Genomic DNA, 16,775 nt, shown 5'->3' on the forward strand with positions numbered 1-16,775 from the left:
TTAGTATTATTTTTGTACTTGGTAAAATTAAGACACCAATCCCTGAGGACGATACTCGTCACATCACTATATTATAAAACTACGATACTGTGCACCTGCACTGTACCGATTGTCGCGACGTCCCGGGCGCGCGTGTGGCCCGGGCGGCGGAATTAGAAATCAATTTTAATATTTTCATGTAAAAACATAGATATCGGAGTCGCCACTAACCTTTAGTGTGGTTAGAACACGTGATTACTACCCCGTTAGGGGTAGAATCGGTCTATATTACCAGAGTTAGGCTCGGGAGTTCGGTTATGCGAGGGGAAGGTACAAGCACCCCCTACGCGCCCGTTCTTACAAACGGTACCTAATTAATTTGAAACTATCCCTAAGTTAATCTAATAAATCTTTAAATTACTCCTTTTTGTGAATTTATAAATACCTATGAAAAATAAATAAATATATACATATATTCCCTCAGAGCTTAGGGTACGTAATGCCCGAAGGCTCATACCCTCGCAATAAAATCATAGGGATTAAATCGAAAATAATGTACAAAATACACTCCCAAAATTTGAAAATCTTAGAGTTTTTCTAAGTATGAAAACACTAGCTTGGGAGGTTTTGGATCCTATTCGGGATGAAAAAGTAAAGAAAAAATGATTTTCGTGTCTCAAAATATTTTTCCAGATTTTTCTATTTTATTTTACATTTTTGTATATATCCCGAATTTTGAACAATTAAATAATGAAAGGACAAATAATGAAAGTCAAGTCAAAAATATTTTTTCAAATTTTTTCTAATTTCCTCTTTTTTGTTCTTTTCATAGTTTTTTTGAAAAAAATAAATAATAAATAAAATAGTGTAAAAATAAATAAAGAAAATAATACAATACCCATAACATTTTATAATACTACTATAGTAATAACATTGCCAATATGTATATATATATATCATTGCACATAACTACTAATAATAAATGCTGCTAGAATAATAACATGTATACATCATAATTAATAACAATACAAGCCCTATACAACTTTAATCCGATCATAAGCAATAATAACAATAATAAGGAAGTAATCAAACCTTAAAAAGAAATCAATGTGTAACAAAATGGAAACAATAAATACAGATATGTGATAATATAGAAATAGTTGAACTAAGGAAACTAATATGTGGCAAAATGGAAACCCTAAAAACCCAAATAAGGAAACCCCAAAGATTAATATGAAATTTAATACTAAATACAACAAAAATATACACTTATACATTAAAACAATTTTTATTATACTTTTAAAAATCCTACAACTATATTATAGACATTTAATGTGTAACATAAGAGTTAAACATGTAAACTAAATATGTATTACACTAAATAAAACATTACAAGGAGAAAACTCAAAATATACCTGCATAAAATAAAAAAAAAAACCCCCAAATATTATATATTGATACAAACCAAAACCAGCATAGAAACAGAAAAAAAAATAAACAAATAAAACGAAATAAAATAAAATGGAATCACGTGCCCGTGTGTGTGTTCACGTGTCTGCATGCAGAGGGGCAGAAGACTCACCATCGGGACTGAGTATGGATCGCCGGAGTCTCCTATGACGCCGTGGTTGCCGGATGGCCGCTGGTTTTGTTGATGTTGGCGCTGCCGATGGTGGTTGCTGGTGTGGACGGTTCGGGCGACAGCGACGGCGAGAGGCGTAGACGACGGCGACAGCGTGCTGGGAGCCGCTACGGAGATCTGGTGGCCGCTGCTGGTGCTCACGGTGGCTGGAGGCGGAGCTTTGGTCGTTGGTATTGGGCGTCTCGGCCGTGGCTGGTGCTGTCGGGTCTGGCGCTGCCGATGGTGGTGGCTTCGTTGCAGCGGGGCCGTGCTCTGCTGGAGTGAAGGCTGGGCTGGAGTTAGGAGTTGCAGAGAGACGCTCGGGACCTGCTAGAACTACCTGTTCGTGTGCTCGAGTCTTCGGGTGGCTGTGTGGCCTGCTGGTGTGGAGTTCCAGATGGGCGGCTGTGAATGGGGAAGATGGGCTTGGCCGAGGATGATGGCTGGGTGAGCGTGAGCAGGAGGCTGCGGCTATGGCTGCTGGGCACGAGTGAGTGAGTGAGAGGGAGAGAAGAGAGACAGGGAGGCTCTGCGAGAGGTTGTGAGGCTTGTGTGAAAGAGAGAAGATGGCTTTTTTTTTTTTGTGCGTCTCCGCGTGCTGCTGTGCGTGTGCCGCGCCCCCATTCGGCTGTGTGTATAAGAGCCTATATATAGGCTTCTAACCGAAACCCTACAACAAGCCCTAAATAATAATAATAATAATAATAAATAAATAAATAGTAATAATAATGAGCAAAATAATAATAATAATAACAAAATAGTAAAAATACTAATAATAATAATAAATAACTAATATTAATGATAAAAATAATAAATAATAATAATAATAATAATAATCAAGAAAAATAAAAATAAGCAAAATAATAGTAAAGTAATAATAATAAAAATAATACTATAATAATAAAGTAATATCGAAAATAATGATAATTATCATAATAAAAATAATAATGTAAATAATAATAAAAAAAATACTAAAAATAATAATGATAAATAATTAATAATGATTATAATAGTGAAAATAATAATAATAATAATAATAAATAATAATAAAAATAATAATAGTAATAAAAATAATAATAATAATAGCAAAATAACAACAACAACAACAATAATAATAATAATAATAATAAGACTAATGAAAATTGATAATAATAATAATAATAATAATAATAATAATAATAATAAATAAAAGTAATAATAATAACACTAATGAAAAATAATAATAATAATAATAATAATAATAAATAAAATAATAATAATGATAATAATAAGACTAATGAAAATTGATAATAATAATAATAATAATAATAATAATAATAATAATAAATAAAAGTAATAATAATAACACTAATGAAAAATAATAATAATAATAATAATAAATAATAATAATAATAATAATAAGACTAATGAAAATAATAATAAGAAAAAATACTAATAATAATAATAAAATAATAATAATAATAATAATAATAAATATATTGGGCCTGGGTAAAAATGGGGTGTCTACACCGATCACACATACAAAATCTACTTATTCTATAAAAGAAAATGGCTCTTTCAGTTTACTTTGTTTAGCTAAAGGTGCTAGAGGCATGAGAAAAGAAATGAAATGGATAATCAAAAAAGCAAACCCCGTAGGACCTTATGAAAAATAGATTTAAATTAATATTACTTAATTTTTTAATTCTTCCTTAGTTCCTAGGTTTAAGAGTAGAAATGATTGTTGGCTTAGGAAGTGGTTGGTACTTAAAATGAAAATTCTTAGTAGATGCATTCACTATACACTATATTGAATACTAAGATCATTAGAAATTAATTCAAGCAAATATGCCAATTCAAGTAAGATATCCAATCTAAATCCAACACTCATATATCATAATGATAGGATAAAATATGAAAACATTGGTTGTAGCATACTTGAATGAAATCCACTTCCAAATGGACAAGGCATTCTTGCTTGGTAAATAATTCTAAATGCTTAACTCATGCTTAAAAGATAAAACATCTTAAGTTAAGCAACTATTGTCCATTGCATAGAGATGAGGTTTAAGGATCCATCCTATTCTATATATCCTTAACCCTAATCTCATTAATCAAAATCCGGTCATCACTCTAGGTATAAGCACTGATGCTAATAAATGTCCATTCCACTAAGTGCTTATTAAGAAGACATCCATCGTAATCAGATTAGAGGGCATCCACTAAAGGAATCAAGCTTCTCATCTAAGTAAATCAAAATATTCTCTTTGAGAAAATTTAGTAAATCTTCGATTTTGGTTCACCATCTGATCTATAGAACTCTTTACCAAACCATGATCATATCTGGTAAAGAGTCTACCTTTTCATTGGCTCATATCCTTACTTTAAATTATGATCATATCTAAAGGATACATTCCATTCTCCAAAGGGCATTGTTCACAAATAATCATATACTTCTAAATGCTCTCTGGATAAATTGTTAGGACATATTTGCGAGCATGAAAAAAAATTTAAATTATGTCATGCGTCTCCTATATACTCTTCTGGACTTAAAGAAGATCAAATTGCTAAGAGTATTTATCCTCTCCTGCTTCCTAAGCTCTCAAACATTAACATCAAATCATTTAGAGCTTTACCTTATCAAAATAAGTTAAATGGCTAAAATGATTGCTTTGGGTTTCTATCAAAAATAAAGATACATAGTTCAAAGAAACCTACACACAAATTGTTAAATAGGAAAGCCATTCTAACTTGTGCCTCTCACACGTATTGAAATTCATATCAATTAATGCAATATTGGCTTAGTACACTTAAAGAAATATTCATTGTGACTTTTTGGTCCGATAAACCTAAGAATTCATAACCAAGCTTAAATCATTGAAAAACTAAAACACTTGGCTAAGTTATGAAAAGATCAAGGCATAAAATGGAAATATATAGAGCGCCTAACTCAGGGGGAGCAGTTCACTTATATAAATTAAATGTTCTCATAATCATACCATATGTTTATATACCTTTATGAATAGAACTATAAATTGCTGTCCATTTTATACTGAATGGTTAAATCTCTTTAATGGATGGTTTATATTTTATGAACTATTATTTGAGCTACCTAACTGCATGCGCTGTCTAAAATGCCTCCAACATGGCGGATGCAGTGATATGAAATGTATGCTGGTAGTTGATTTTAGATTGTTGCATGATTCATATGTACATGTTGTTGAAAACAACCATTTATTAGGTACGAGTTCTATGGAAAAATGTCCAATTTATAGACGGCATGCTACCGAAATTTCATTAAAATTTTTCCAAGTAAAACCATGTACAAAGATGATTATGATACAATGAAAGTTAAACTATTTTTGAAAGGATAAGTGAAAATCAGTTAAATAATTCAATTTCATCCTAGCATAATCATAGGTTAGTTAGAGGAGTTCAACTCCATCCCTATAGAAAAAGCTTAAAGAACTCATATGCATCAATTCGCTTTTTGAATATTGAGGCTTTTCAAAAAACTTGAACATCATATCCAACTCTTAAAACTATATAATTAGATATGGATTGTTCTTGGTTGTGAACACAAAATCATGCCTCAGTATATCTTTTCTAATGCATGTGTGATCTATAGGGAAACTATACTGGTTGCAATGTTTGAAATGAATTAATCAAAGCCCAGTATAGTTATTCTAAAAGGGTTGAAATGATTGCTTATACTGAATGGCATGCTTAGTGAAATCATCTTAAATTAGCATAAGCAACTCATTGCATCTAAAAGATAGGATTCAAATCGAAATCGGGAGCATCTAAACAGAAATTCTTATCTTGTTTTGCTCACCAATATTTTAGGCATAGATCAATGTTGTAATTTGTAGTGGCATGTGCTTTGAAGTGTGATGAGTTTTGTTGAAAATCTTAATTTGAAAAATTTTGTTTAGCCACACTCACTTGTTCTGCCATATGATTTTATATTTAAAATTGTCTATCTTTAAGTTTCATATGGTTGTAATTTTTCTGGTCATAAAGTTGCTTTGTGCTTAAATGTTTACCAGAAAAATTTGTAAAGTTTCTTTTTAAGCAAGCATTGCTCCTATGCATTTATTTAAAATCATAAGGGAGATATATATTTATCTATTTATATTACATATTTTTGTTTTTGGCAAGAAATGAACTTACATAGAACATATCATGTTTTCTTGTTTATGTGCTTAAATGCCTTCATGACTCGTGCTATGTTTTTTAAATTCTTGTGTCGTGATAATAAAATTTTTTTTTTCAAAAGTACTTAACTAGTTCAATAATTACATGGGAAAATACATTCTAACTAATTAGACTAAAATCATGCTCAAACATACTATTTTTTTTCATATGTCGTGTGCTTTAAACTAAAATATTTCATTGGTCTTATGAAACATTTGAACTGCAATGGTTTGTGTATATTTCTTTTTTAATCTAGTTTATCATGTCATTTTTATCTCAAATGACCAGTTATACTATCATTGTGTGCTTAACTACATTTTTTTAAGCCCAAGTATTTTTATATTTATATGCCCAAATACTACATCAAAAAGGGGGAGTGTTTTTAAAAGGAGGGAGAATTTTTCTGAGCTAAATGATAATTCTTTTAGAAAGGGGGAGTGCCACCTTAAGCTAAGATTTTTTTAAAAAAATAATCAAATCTTTTTTCTTAACTTAATCCTTTTGTTGATGCCAAAAGGGGGAGAGAGAGAGAGCAAAATGTAAAATCTCTAAGCTATAGTGCATGCTACATGTATGTGCTTCATTATCAAAACTAAATGCATATATTTATTTGAAATGTCTTCTTTGGTGAATGTGCTTGATTTATATTCCTTATGATTTAGACATGCATATTCTTGGGGGGAGCCTTTTCAGGCTAAACCCCATTTTGCTCTTGGGTGTTTGTCATCATCAAAAAGGAGGAGATCATTGACTTTTTGAGTCCGATCCCTGTTTTGATCCTAACAAAGCACTTGGAACTAGTGTGTGTGCCTAGTACTTGAACAGGTCATTAATTCCGAACACACATATGAGAGAGTATTGATGGAGACTAGAAAAGACTTTAAGCACATACTCCTGACGTACTCCATGGAAGACGAAAGAGCAAAAAGACAAGAAGACATTTGTTCTTATTGTAATGCATTTTGTTTTGTATTTGGTATATAATAATGCATTGTAACGACCTGCTATTTAAATGGGTTTTTTTTTTTATACTATGATATTTAACATGCTCTGATACTATACTGGATTGAACCCAATCATTAACTTAAGCAGCAAGAAGCAGAAATCAAATAAACATATCCACATATAATTATATACAATACCAGAGTGCTAATAGGTTTCCCAAAACACACATATTTGACTGTTACCCCCAATATCCTCAACCGGTGAGGGCTATACAAAAATACTCAAAAAAATATACTCACTCTCTCTGATAGGGTAGTACTGTGATCTCTCTATCTGCGAGCCTGGTCCGCTCGTCCAACTGGCTCACCTGAAAAATAATTTAACGCTGGGATGAGCCAAAGCTCAGTAAAACGAAATATGCTGTTACTAGTGTGTGGCAAATGAGCTACAATATTATGCAAATTTTTTTTCATATAATCATGTATCACTGAATCTGTAAAGCACAATACTAGAAATATAGTTTTCATCTTTTTCTTGTTGCTTAACATTTGTGTACTTTAGGTTTCTATTCAAAATACTGCTAATATATGTATATATTTTCTATTTCTGTAAAGCTGTATGAATATAATAATAACTGTAAACTTCCCTATGGATAATTGTGTGTCATGATTTAACCCCTCATGACAAGGTTGTGCGGCCCGTAGGCAGGATTTACCCTGACTGTCCAATCAGGAATTAATCACTATACTCCATAGTCTGATCTGCCCTCCTCAACCCATATCTGATGGGGAGTCTGTCCACTCGTCGGCTCTATGCGATCGACCTTTATACCACGTATTATCTGAATAGGTGGTTGCACTCTATAAACTGTATGTAGCTACGATACCGTGCTCTATAAACTGTATGGTCCAATAGGGTCTGATATTATATAATACATCTCTATATACACAACTATCTGTTTTACCATGATTCTGTAATAACTGTATAAACCATGATGCTGTAAAAAACTGTATCTATATCAATGGTGTTTCTATAATAAACTGTAAAACTATATGTCATGGTACTGTAAAATGTATCTGTATCAACTATATAATCATGGTATTCTGTGATTACTATAAAACACATCCATTGTTTGTATATTCTGTAAAACATAGCTCAAGAAAATACTGTAAAACATATTTCCGTACTATATCTATATTCTCAAGTCACACAGTAATTTTAAAACATATTAATCACATTTGATAAACTGTATAAATCTCTACTGTAAACAATACTTTGGTGGAACATTTATAATTTCATACTAAAAACATATTCTTATAACCTAGCATAGCATATTTCCTTTACCTATATCCTGCTAAAAATCCCCTACTATAACGGATCCAACACCCGCAAGGTTCTCCACTCAACACCCTGAAAATCATAAATCCTAGAACAAAACATCAATATTTCTTGACCTACATCATTTCCCATAACTGTCAGAAAGCCAAAAATGGACTAAAAGACCTTACCCTGAATTTGGGATGAAATCCAACCTCGTTTCACCAATGATCCGCTCTGGCAGACCTGCAGAGAACTTCGTTAGGAGCGTCGTGGTGGCTTTGGATCGTCGATCCGGCGACTGGCGGGGCTAAAATCGATGGAAGAAGGAGGAGGAGCCGTAGAGGAGAGAGAGAGAGAGAGAGAGGGTTCAGCTGAAATTCTGCGATTAAAAATCAGTTTAGGGCTATTTATATTGGGGAATTCATCGATGAGCCACATCACCTCGTCAACGAGTCCTTCAGTAAATTCGTCGACGAACCTTACCCTTCGTCGACGAAATTCAGAGTAGCCCAAAATCCTCGCTCGGTATTTTCTCATCGACGAAATGGGACCTCGTCGACAAGATCTTGAAAACCTTCGTCGACAAATCCCTGTATTCGTCGATGAAGCTTGGTAGTTTCCTGAAATTATTATTCCCTAAAAAATGCAATGTCATCGACGAAGTCTACTGCCTCCTTCTGTTCCTGTTTCCATTTTCCTCCCTCTTTATTATTATAATACTATTATTCTGCGGGTCACTACATGTATGGTATGAATGAAAGCTCAATGATGACCATAGATGGAACGAAGGGAAATCAAAAGACCATAGAAAAGACTTTGGTTGACCGATGTTGAGTTTTTAGGCTTAATTAAGAAGCCTAGGTCGTAGGCTGACCATAGGTCCCCAAGAACTTTATGGAAAATCCCCCATAACTCAAAAGTTATAACTATGTGAACCGTAGAGAAATCCAATAAAAAACAGGACCTAAATCTTACTCTCAAAGGGCTTCAAGTGACCGACCATAGGGAGTTATAAATGGCTCGGTCAACCAAACTTGTAGAAAATCAACATGTTGACTGAGGGTCGGGCAACCGAACCAAAATTGAACTAAACGTCCATAGTCGGCCAAACCTTGAAGCTTACTTTTTATACCATCCCCAAGAGCCCGAAACTATAGTTCAAAAATACCCCAGGAAAAAAAATTGGGAGGTTTAGCAACTCGAACCATAAGTTAGGTGCCCAAACCTATGAAGGTTGGGAAATCGCCTTGACTTCAGCCAACCGAACTCACCTACAGTCACCCGAACCCAAAAACAGGCTTGTATATGTTCAGGCCACCGACCCTAAGGAGCGAGTGACCGAACCTCTCGGGTTCACACATTTTTAGTACAGTAATTAGGATTAAAACTTAATTAAATATTTTTTAAAATCCCTATAATGTCCCAAACGGTCAAAAATCCTCCCAACTTTATATATACCCCTCCATTACTTATTTTTAAACAAGAGATTAGATTTGAAAACACTCCCAAAATTACTTTTGATTTTAAACTCAAACTCTCTTATTCCCTTTGGTTTGAAAAATTTTTTAAGAGAGATTTTATTTTTGGCACACTCATTTATCCTCCTTCCCACACTCATTTTAAAAATTCTTTTTGAAGGAAAACAAATTTCTTATGGGCATTCATTCTTAATCCAAGGCATACTACTCTCTCTTGTTTTATTTGTTGAAAATCAATTTTGAGAGTATAGCTAGAAGTTTCCCCATATATTTCACTTGATAAATATTTTTGGGGAGAACTGATTATAACTTGTGGATCTTAGCATACTTTTTGCAAGATTCTAAAGCTTATCTTGTGTTTATTGAAAATAATTTTGGATAAACTAATTTGAAATATCTCTAGTGCTTTATATTTGAAAAATATATTTGAGATATCATTTAGGGCATTTGGATATTTAAAAAGCAATTTATGATTATTATACATTTGAGTCAAAGATCACTTTTATTGTCATCTCTCACCCTACTTGACAAACATATTTTTGAGAGATAAATTTGAATTACTCTGCTGAGCATAACTCACATTGAACTTCATATTCATATCATACGTGAGTGCGCATTGTGCTTATTGTTGTACATTTTGCTTGTGTAAGAAGCATTTTATTGTATAAAAATATTAATATTTTTTGTATTCCCGACGTGTTGTTTGAAAGAGGAAGACTAGCCCTGTGAATAGTCCCGAACTTGTTCAGACTTGGTTGGGAGAGCACCGGACTGGTTCAGACCCGGTTAAGAGAACTAGGTGCACCATCCTGGTAAGGTGTTGTATTAGGTGTTGCTCCACTCGTTAAGCGAGCCATAGTGGAATCCTCTTACTTGTTAGCTTGAGGCGGAGACGTAGGCAGTATTGGCTGAACCCCGACAACACTTCTTGTGTCTTTTTTTAATTCCAACAATTTAAATTTCAGCGCTTAAATGCTTGTGTTTAATTGTTTGAATATTTGATTGGGTTTTTGATTATATAGAAAGACCCTAGGTTAGTGTAATGCTATTTGTGGAATCTGAATTGACCTAGGAGAAAATTTTTAAAAACCCAATTCACCCCCCCTCTTGGGAATACACTAATTCCTATACTCATCTTCTCCCCTCTCTCTCTCTCCTCATGCTCTCCCACTCTCTTCATTTTTCCTCCATCCGTAAGCCGAATCAAAAAATGAATACCTCCACGAGGTCCTGACTTCGATCCTTAGCAAGTTAATCAGAGCAGATTTTAGGTTTGAGCTTCCTAGGCACCACTCCAAGGTTAAGGTAAATAAAAAATATATGTCGAGAATTTTTATAATTTAACCGATTAAATTGTAATATGAGATTACAGGAATTATACACACGTTTTTCTAATATTTTGGCACATGGAAATTGAATTTTGGATTATTATTATTATTATTATTATTATTATTATTATGAGTTAATTAAATTGGTGTTTGTGAGCCTAGGGATTTTATAATAATTGTTATTTTAAATTTCAACCGATTGAATTAAAGTATTTGATTTCTGGATTATCTTAGTAAATATTCGGAATGATTTGACTGGTTAAAATTATTGGTTTGATTTATTATGCGTATTTTGTAAAGAATTAAAGTGAGTAGGGTTGGTTATCTCCTTTTTTCCTTTAAATACATATTTTGAGTTAAATAAATGGTGGAGATAATTAAACTGGTGTTTTTGGTTAAAAAAAGATATTTAAAATAGAATGACTGGTTTTCTAGTAATTTATATAATTATGAGAAACACCCAAATCATGTGGCATGAGAAAGAATATTATTATTTAATTAAACTTATGAGTTTATAGTATGAAATATTGATATACTGAAATGTGTGGGTATTGTACTATTGTTAGAATTGTGGAAAAGAAAGTAAAGTATAAAGTATTATTATTGCTAAACTGTGATGTATGGTTCAAGAATTCTGATGGACCATAGAACACTAGGTACCGCAATTACAGTAATGAAGAGCTTAGTGCAACTATACGTCTCAGGGAGAGTGTTGGTATTGAATAGTCGAGTGGGCTAGTGAAGTGTAGAGTTCCCACTTGGAGTCTAGACCAGTTATGAGATGGTCATTCGTACTAGCAGACATACAGTATAGTTGACTTAACCTGGTGGTAGGCCGTCCAGGGCTAAGTTCAGCCTATGGGCCTCACAACCCGTCATGAGGGGAAACATATCGTTTATCCATTCGGGGGTGAGTTCTTATATTCATATTTGTAGATTTAACCAGAGTATAATAGAGTACATGAGAAAAGAGCATATGAAAACAAAGTATAACAAAGTAGAGTATTCCAAAGATTGCAGTTCACAAAGCATAGTTGCAAAGTATTTACAGTAGACAACTTATAGTTACAAAAGTATTAATAGCTCACATTTTATAATATTTATATAGGTGTGAGTTATAGTTTGCATGTTAAAGTTATTTATAACAAAGTATTAAATGTAATTTATAATGTCGTATTACGTGTGGTTGGGGCGAAGTAAACTCTCCACCCGAGGGCTTGCTGAGTAAGGTGAGTGCCTTGATAGGTATTAGTTGTAGCCACACCCAAACTAAATGGATAAGGTTACATAAGGTATTAGGGCAAAGGGGCGTTACATGTATGGGCGCGTAATCTCCTTAATCTTTGGGAACTCTCTCTTAGAAAAGATGTTGCATGTGTGAATACAATCTATAAGTGTCTTAACAGTTGTTGTTGATTAACAAATGGTTATATTTTGTATACACTAAACTCATTCGCTACACACTGATGATAATTTATTCCATCCTTATTGAGAGGTGTCTCACCTCCATCATACAACTTATTTTTCAGGACTGTCTCGTGATCGAACCTAGTGAGCTCCAGAGTGGGGTGATAGTAAAGCTTATAGTGACTTGTTATAGAACTCAAATGTATTTTGTTTATTTTGTTTTCTGGTTATGTAATATGGATAGAAGGATACATATTTTTGGGTTGTATAAATTAGTACCCTAGTATTTTATTTGAGGATGTTTAATTATATTCTGCTGCTTGGATGATATTTGTAGTATCAGAGATAGGTGAATGGAACACATAACACCCCGAGCCTCACTTAGCGAGTTTAGGGCATTACAAGTGGTTTCAGAGCTTTAGGTTGTTAAGTTCTGTAAACTCTAGGACAGATTAATACGAGAGTAGGTTTGAGTTAGGACGAGGATAGAAACGGGTAGATTAGGATACTGATAGGAATTTTGAGTTTTGTTTCGTGGCCTGGAGGCAGAAATCCCCATGGTCTTTTGTGATTTTTTAAATCAATTACGAGTTTCAAAAAATCATGGTAAATCCATCGACGCTAATGTTTCCGAGCAAGAAAAACTGGAACTTGAAATTTAAACTCGAAGATTAGGTTAGTTTTGTGTAAGGAAAAGTCCTTAAAAGAGAATCTTGGTAATTTAGGTGTTGTGTTGACCCTATGGGTCATACCCTGTTTTGATTATGACAAATACAGTATTTAATGGTTTGATGAGTTTGTGTGCAGGACCGATCGAACGTATAATATGGTGCATGCACACGACACATGAAGTGAAGACCTGAAGACCCTATTTATGTTGTATTGTAATTCAATCATTCATTTGGGTCTGTAATAGTAATTAGGAGAACATGGTCTGTAATAATTATTGCCTTACCTGCATGGAAGGATCGATAAGCTCAAGACCATAGATGGACTTTAGGTGTCTTGAAAAAGGCCTAAAAATGATCCTAGGACACTCACTCATGCATATATTTGAATGGTCATTTAAATAGGGTGTTTGCATGATTAAATGGGACCAAAATGCTCTAAATGGGTACTTTCGGTCGATCGTACTCCACAGTACAAATACTCCCGGTCGATCGAACCCAGACCTGGTCAACTGTTTGACCACAGTACGGTCGATCGAACCATTATAGTTCAAAATCCCCGATCGATCGAAACCTCCCTAAGTCAAAGTTTGACCATTTGGTCGACCGAACCAGTTTCTTCACAGATCCCTGGTTGACCGAAACCCTTTTTGGTCAACATTTGACCACCTAATCGACCGAACCAGGTAGTTCAAAAGGCCTTGGTCGACCGAAACCCCCTGGGGTCAAAAGTTTGACCATCTGGTTGACCAACCCTTTTTGTACTCCAACTACCTGGTCGACCGGAGGGTCCTCGAGAGAACTCCCAATGGTCTGGTCGACCGAACTAGCCAGATCAAAATGACCTGGTCGACCGAACCTCAAAAAATTGAGAAATCTTCTTCTCCTGGTCGACCAAGACCTCAGTTCAAAAGTCTCCTGGTTGACCAAACCATATGAGACCTGGTTGACCGAACTTGTTCTGATCGACCGGACCTCTTAGGTTGCCTCATATTTTTTAACGCAGTTAACTTTTTAAAACAGGGTTAAATTGGTCTAAAACTATATTAATAATACCCTAGATGTCCTAACGGCTATAATTTTTCCTATCTCTATATATAGGGCTTTATTTGCAAAAATTAGAAAGTAGATTAGAAAAACAATTAGCAAAAGTTCTCTGATTCTCAAAAGCTCTATTTCTCACATCCAAGCCTTATTTCTTCATTCTTACTCATCCTCATTGCAAATCTTGCTAAGTAAGAGTGCTATTGTGAGTATCTAGTAAAGCTTACACTCTCGCTAGTTTTAGAATCTTTGATATATATTTTTATCCAAGAGTAAGCTTAAAGTTTTTCTAGGAGACTTCATTAATAAGTCTTCTGTAGAAAAACTTCATAGAGCTTGTGAGTTTTGCATAATCATTGCAATACTCAAGAGTTCGTATTGCTTCTTGTTTGTGAAATAAATTTTTACGAACCATTCTCAAATATCCTGTGTGCTTATTTTTTAGAAAAACTTTTGGGATATTTTGCTTGTGAAGATCTTTTTTATTGCACCTTTTGATTGAAAATATTATCTTGACACAAAGATCAAATATTTTACAAACAAATTTCAAATATCTCTTGTGATTTATCTTGAGAAAAATATTTTGAGATATTTGTTAGCATATTGAAGATCTTTGTTGCTATATCTTTTTATCTTGATACAAAGATCAAATAAGTTTTTACAAATCATTTTTAAATATCTCTTGTGGTTTATATTGAGAAATATTATTTGTTGAGATATTTGAAGTGTGCTTGTGATCTTTGTTAGTGCATTGTGATTAAAATATTATTTTGACACAAAGATCGTATCATTTACACTCTCATGCACTGATTGCTATATTTGCATAAATATTTGAGAGAAGAAACTTAGACTACATCGAGCTTATCAAATCCTATCTTTGGGTAGTGTATTGATTATATTGAGCGTAACTGGGTACATATCTGTTTTACACGAAAGCACAATCACTGTACCATTTGTTGTATTTCAAATCTGTTGTATTTCTAGGCACGGGCCTGAAGAGGGAGACTATCCCTGGAATAGTACCGGATTGGCTTAGACTCAGTTAGGAAAGCTAGGTGCGTCATCCTGTTAAGGCGTGTAAGTTGAGGTCAGCCCCGCTAATTGATTTGGTTGTAAAGGTTGAGATCAGCCATGTGCTAATTGACCTGATTGTTTATATGTCGCTCCACCCGTTAAGTGAGCCTATAGTGGTATTCCTTGTGCTTGTTGGCCAAGGCGGGGACGTAGGTAATTTGGTCGAACCTCGATAACATTTCTGGGTGTCGTCTCTTTTATTGCTTTATTGTGCATGCCTGATTAAACGTTTATTGTAGTTTAAATTCCATTGTATATTTACATTGATTTATTTTACATGCACTAGATTGACCTTAAGCTTGTGTAATACTGTTGTTAGTAGTTTGACCTAAGGCAATAAATTTTAAAATACCAATTCACCCCCCCCCCCCTCTTGGGATTGCACCAAAGCTAACATGTTGTGATTTGATAGTTTGTGGTCAAGTTGGGTGCTTAATGTTTAATTGAGGATTTGAATGTTAAACAGGTTAATTGTGCGAGAGAAGTTCATAAGGAAAAATTTAAGTATTTCAATATGAGGATTACCAATAAACTTGGGCTACCAATCTTTGAGTTAGATATCTATTTAAAGGAAAATCTCATAGTTGTGTTAAGTGATTGGTTAGAAAATTTCGGGGACGAAATTTTAATAAGTAGGGGAGAATGTAGTAACCCGGAAAAAATAATTTTTATTAATTAATTAATTAATTAAACATTATTTAATTGAATTAATTAAATAGATAATATGATGGGCATACACACACACACACACACACACACACACATATATATATATATATATATATATAATATTAATATAATAATATAACTATATATGTAAAGAAACCTTCCTGATTGTTCACGAAGGTTAAAATTTGATTTGAGAACCCCCTCCCCCCCCCGTATAAGCTCCCTCTCTCTCTCTCTCAACCTCTCTCTTCTCTCTCTCTCTCTCTCTCTCTCTCTCTCTCTCTCTCTCTCTCTCTCTCCTCACGCTCTCCTACTCTCTCTCTCTTTATTTTTCCTCCATCCATAAGCCGAATCAAAAAACAAACACCACCACGAGGTTCCGGCTTCAATCCTTAGCAAGTTAATCGGAACAGATTTTAGGTTTGGGCTTCCTAGCACTACAAAGAAGGTGGGTTTTAGTGACGAAAGTATTAGTGACGATTTTAAAACCGTCACTAATAGTGTTGTATTAGTGATGGTTTTTAAGAACCGCCACTAATAGTGTAAGCATTAGTGACAGTTTTAGCAGTCGTCACTAATACAACACTATTAGTGACGGTTTTAAAATCGTCTCTAATACTTTTGTCACTAAAAAATGCAAGTAAACAATTTTCTGGCAAAAATTTTTTCGGGAAAATATTAGCGACGATTCTCGGGTACTAGTGACAGATTAAATTCGTCACTAAAAGTCGCTTATTAGTGACGATTAACAAACCGTCAACTACTAATATTTATGAATATATGAAAAAAAATTTAGTTAAAGGTATTAGTGACGAATCCCCCAATCCGTCACTAATAATGAGGTATTAGTGACGGTTTTGAAACCGTCACTACTAGTGTTTTTATTTAAAAAATATAAAAAAAAAATTTAGTTAAGGGTATTAGCGATGGATTGGGAGATTCATCACTACTAATAGGATATTAGTGATGGTTTTGAAAATGTCACTACTAGTGTTATTTATTTAATAAATATAAAAAAAATTAGTTAAGGATATTAGTGACGGATTGGGAGACCCGTCACTAATAC

The sequence above is a fragment of the Malania oleifera genome, chromosome 7 (genome assembly GCF_029873635.1).
Source record: "Malania oleifera isolate guangnan ecotype guangnan chromosome 7, ASM2987363v1, whole genome shotgun sequence".
Taxonomy (NCBI): domain Eukaryota; kingdom Viridiplantae; phylum Streptophyta; class Magnoliopsida; order Santalales; family Ximeniaceae; genus Malania; species Malania oleifera.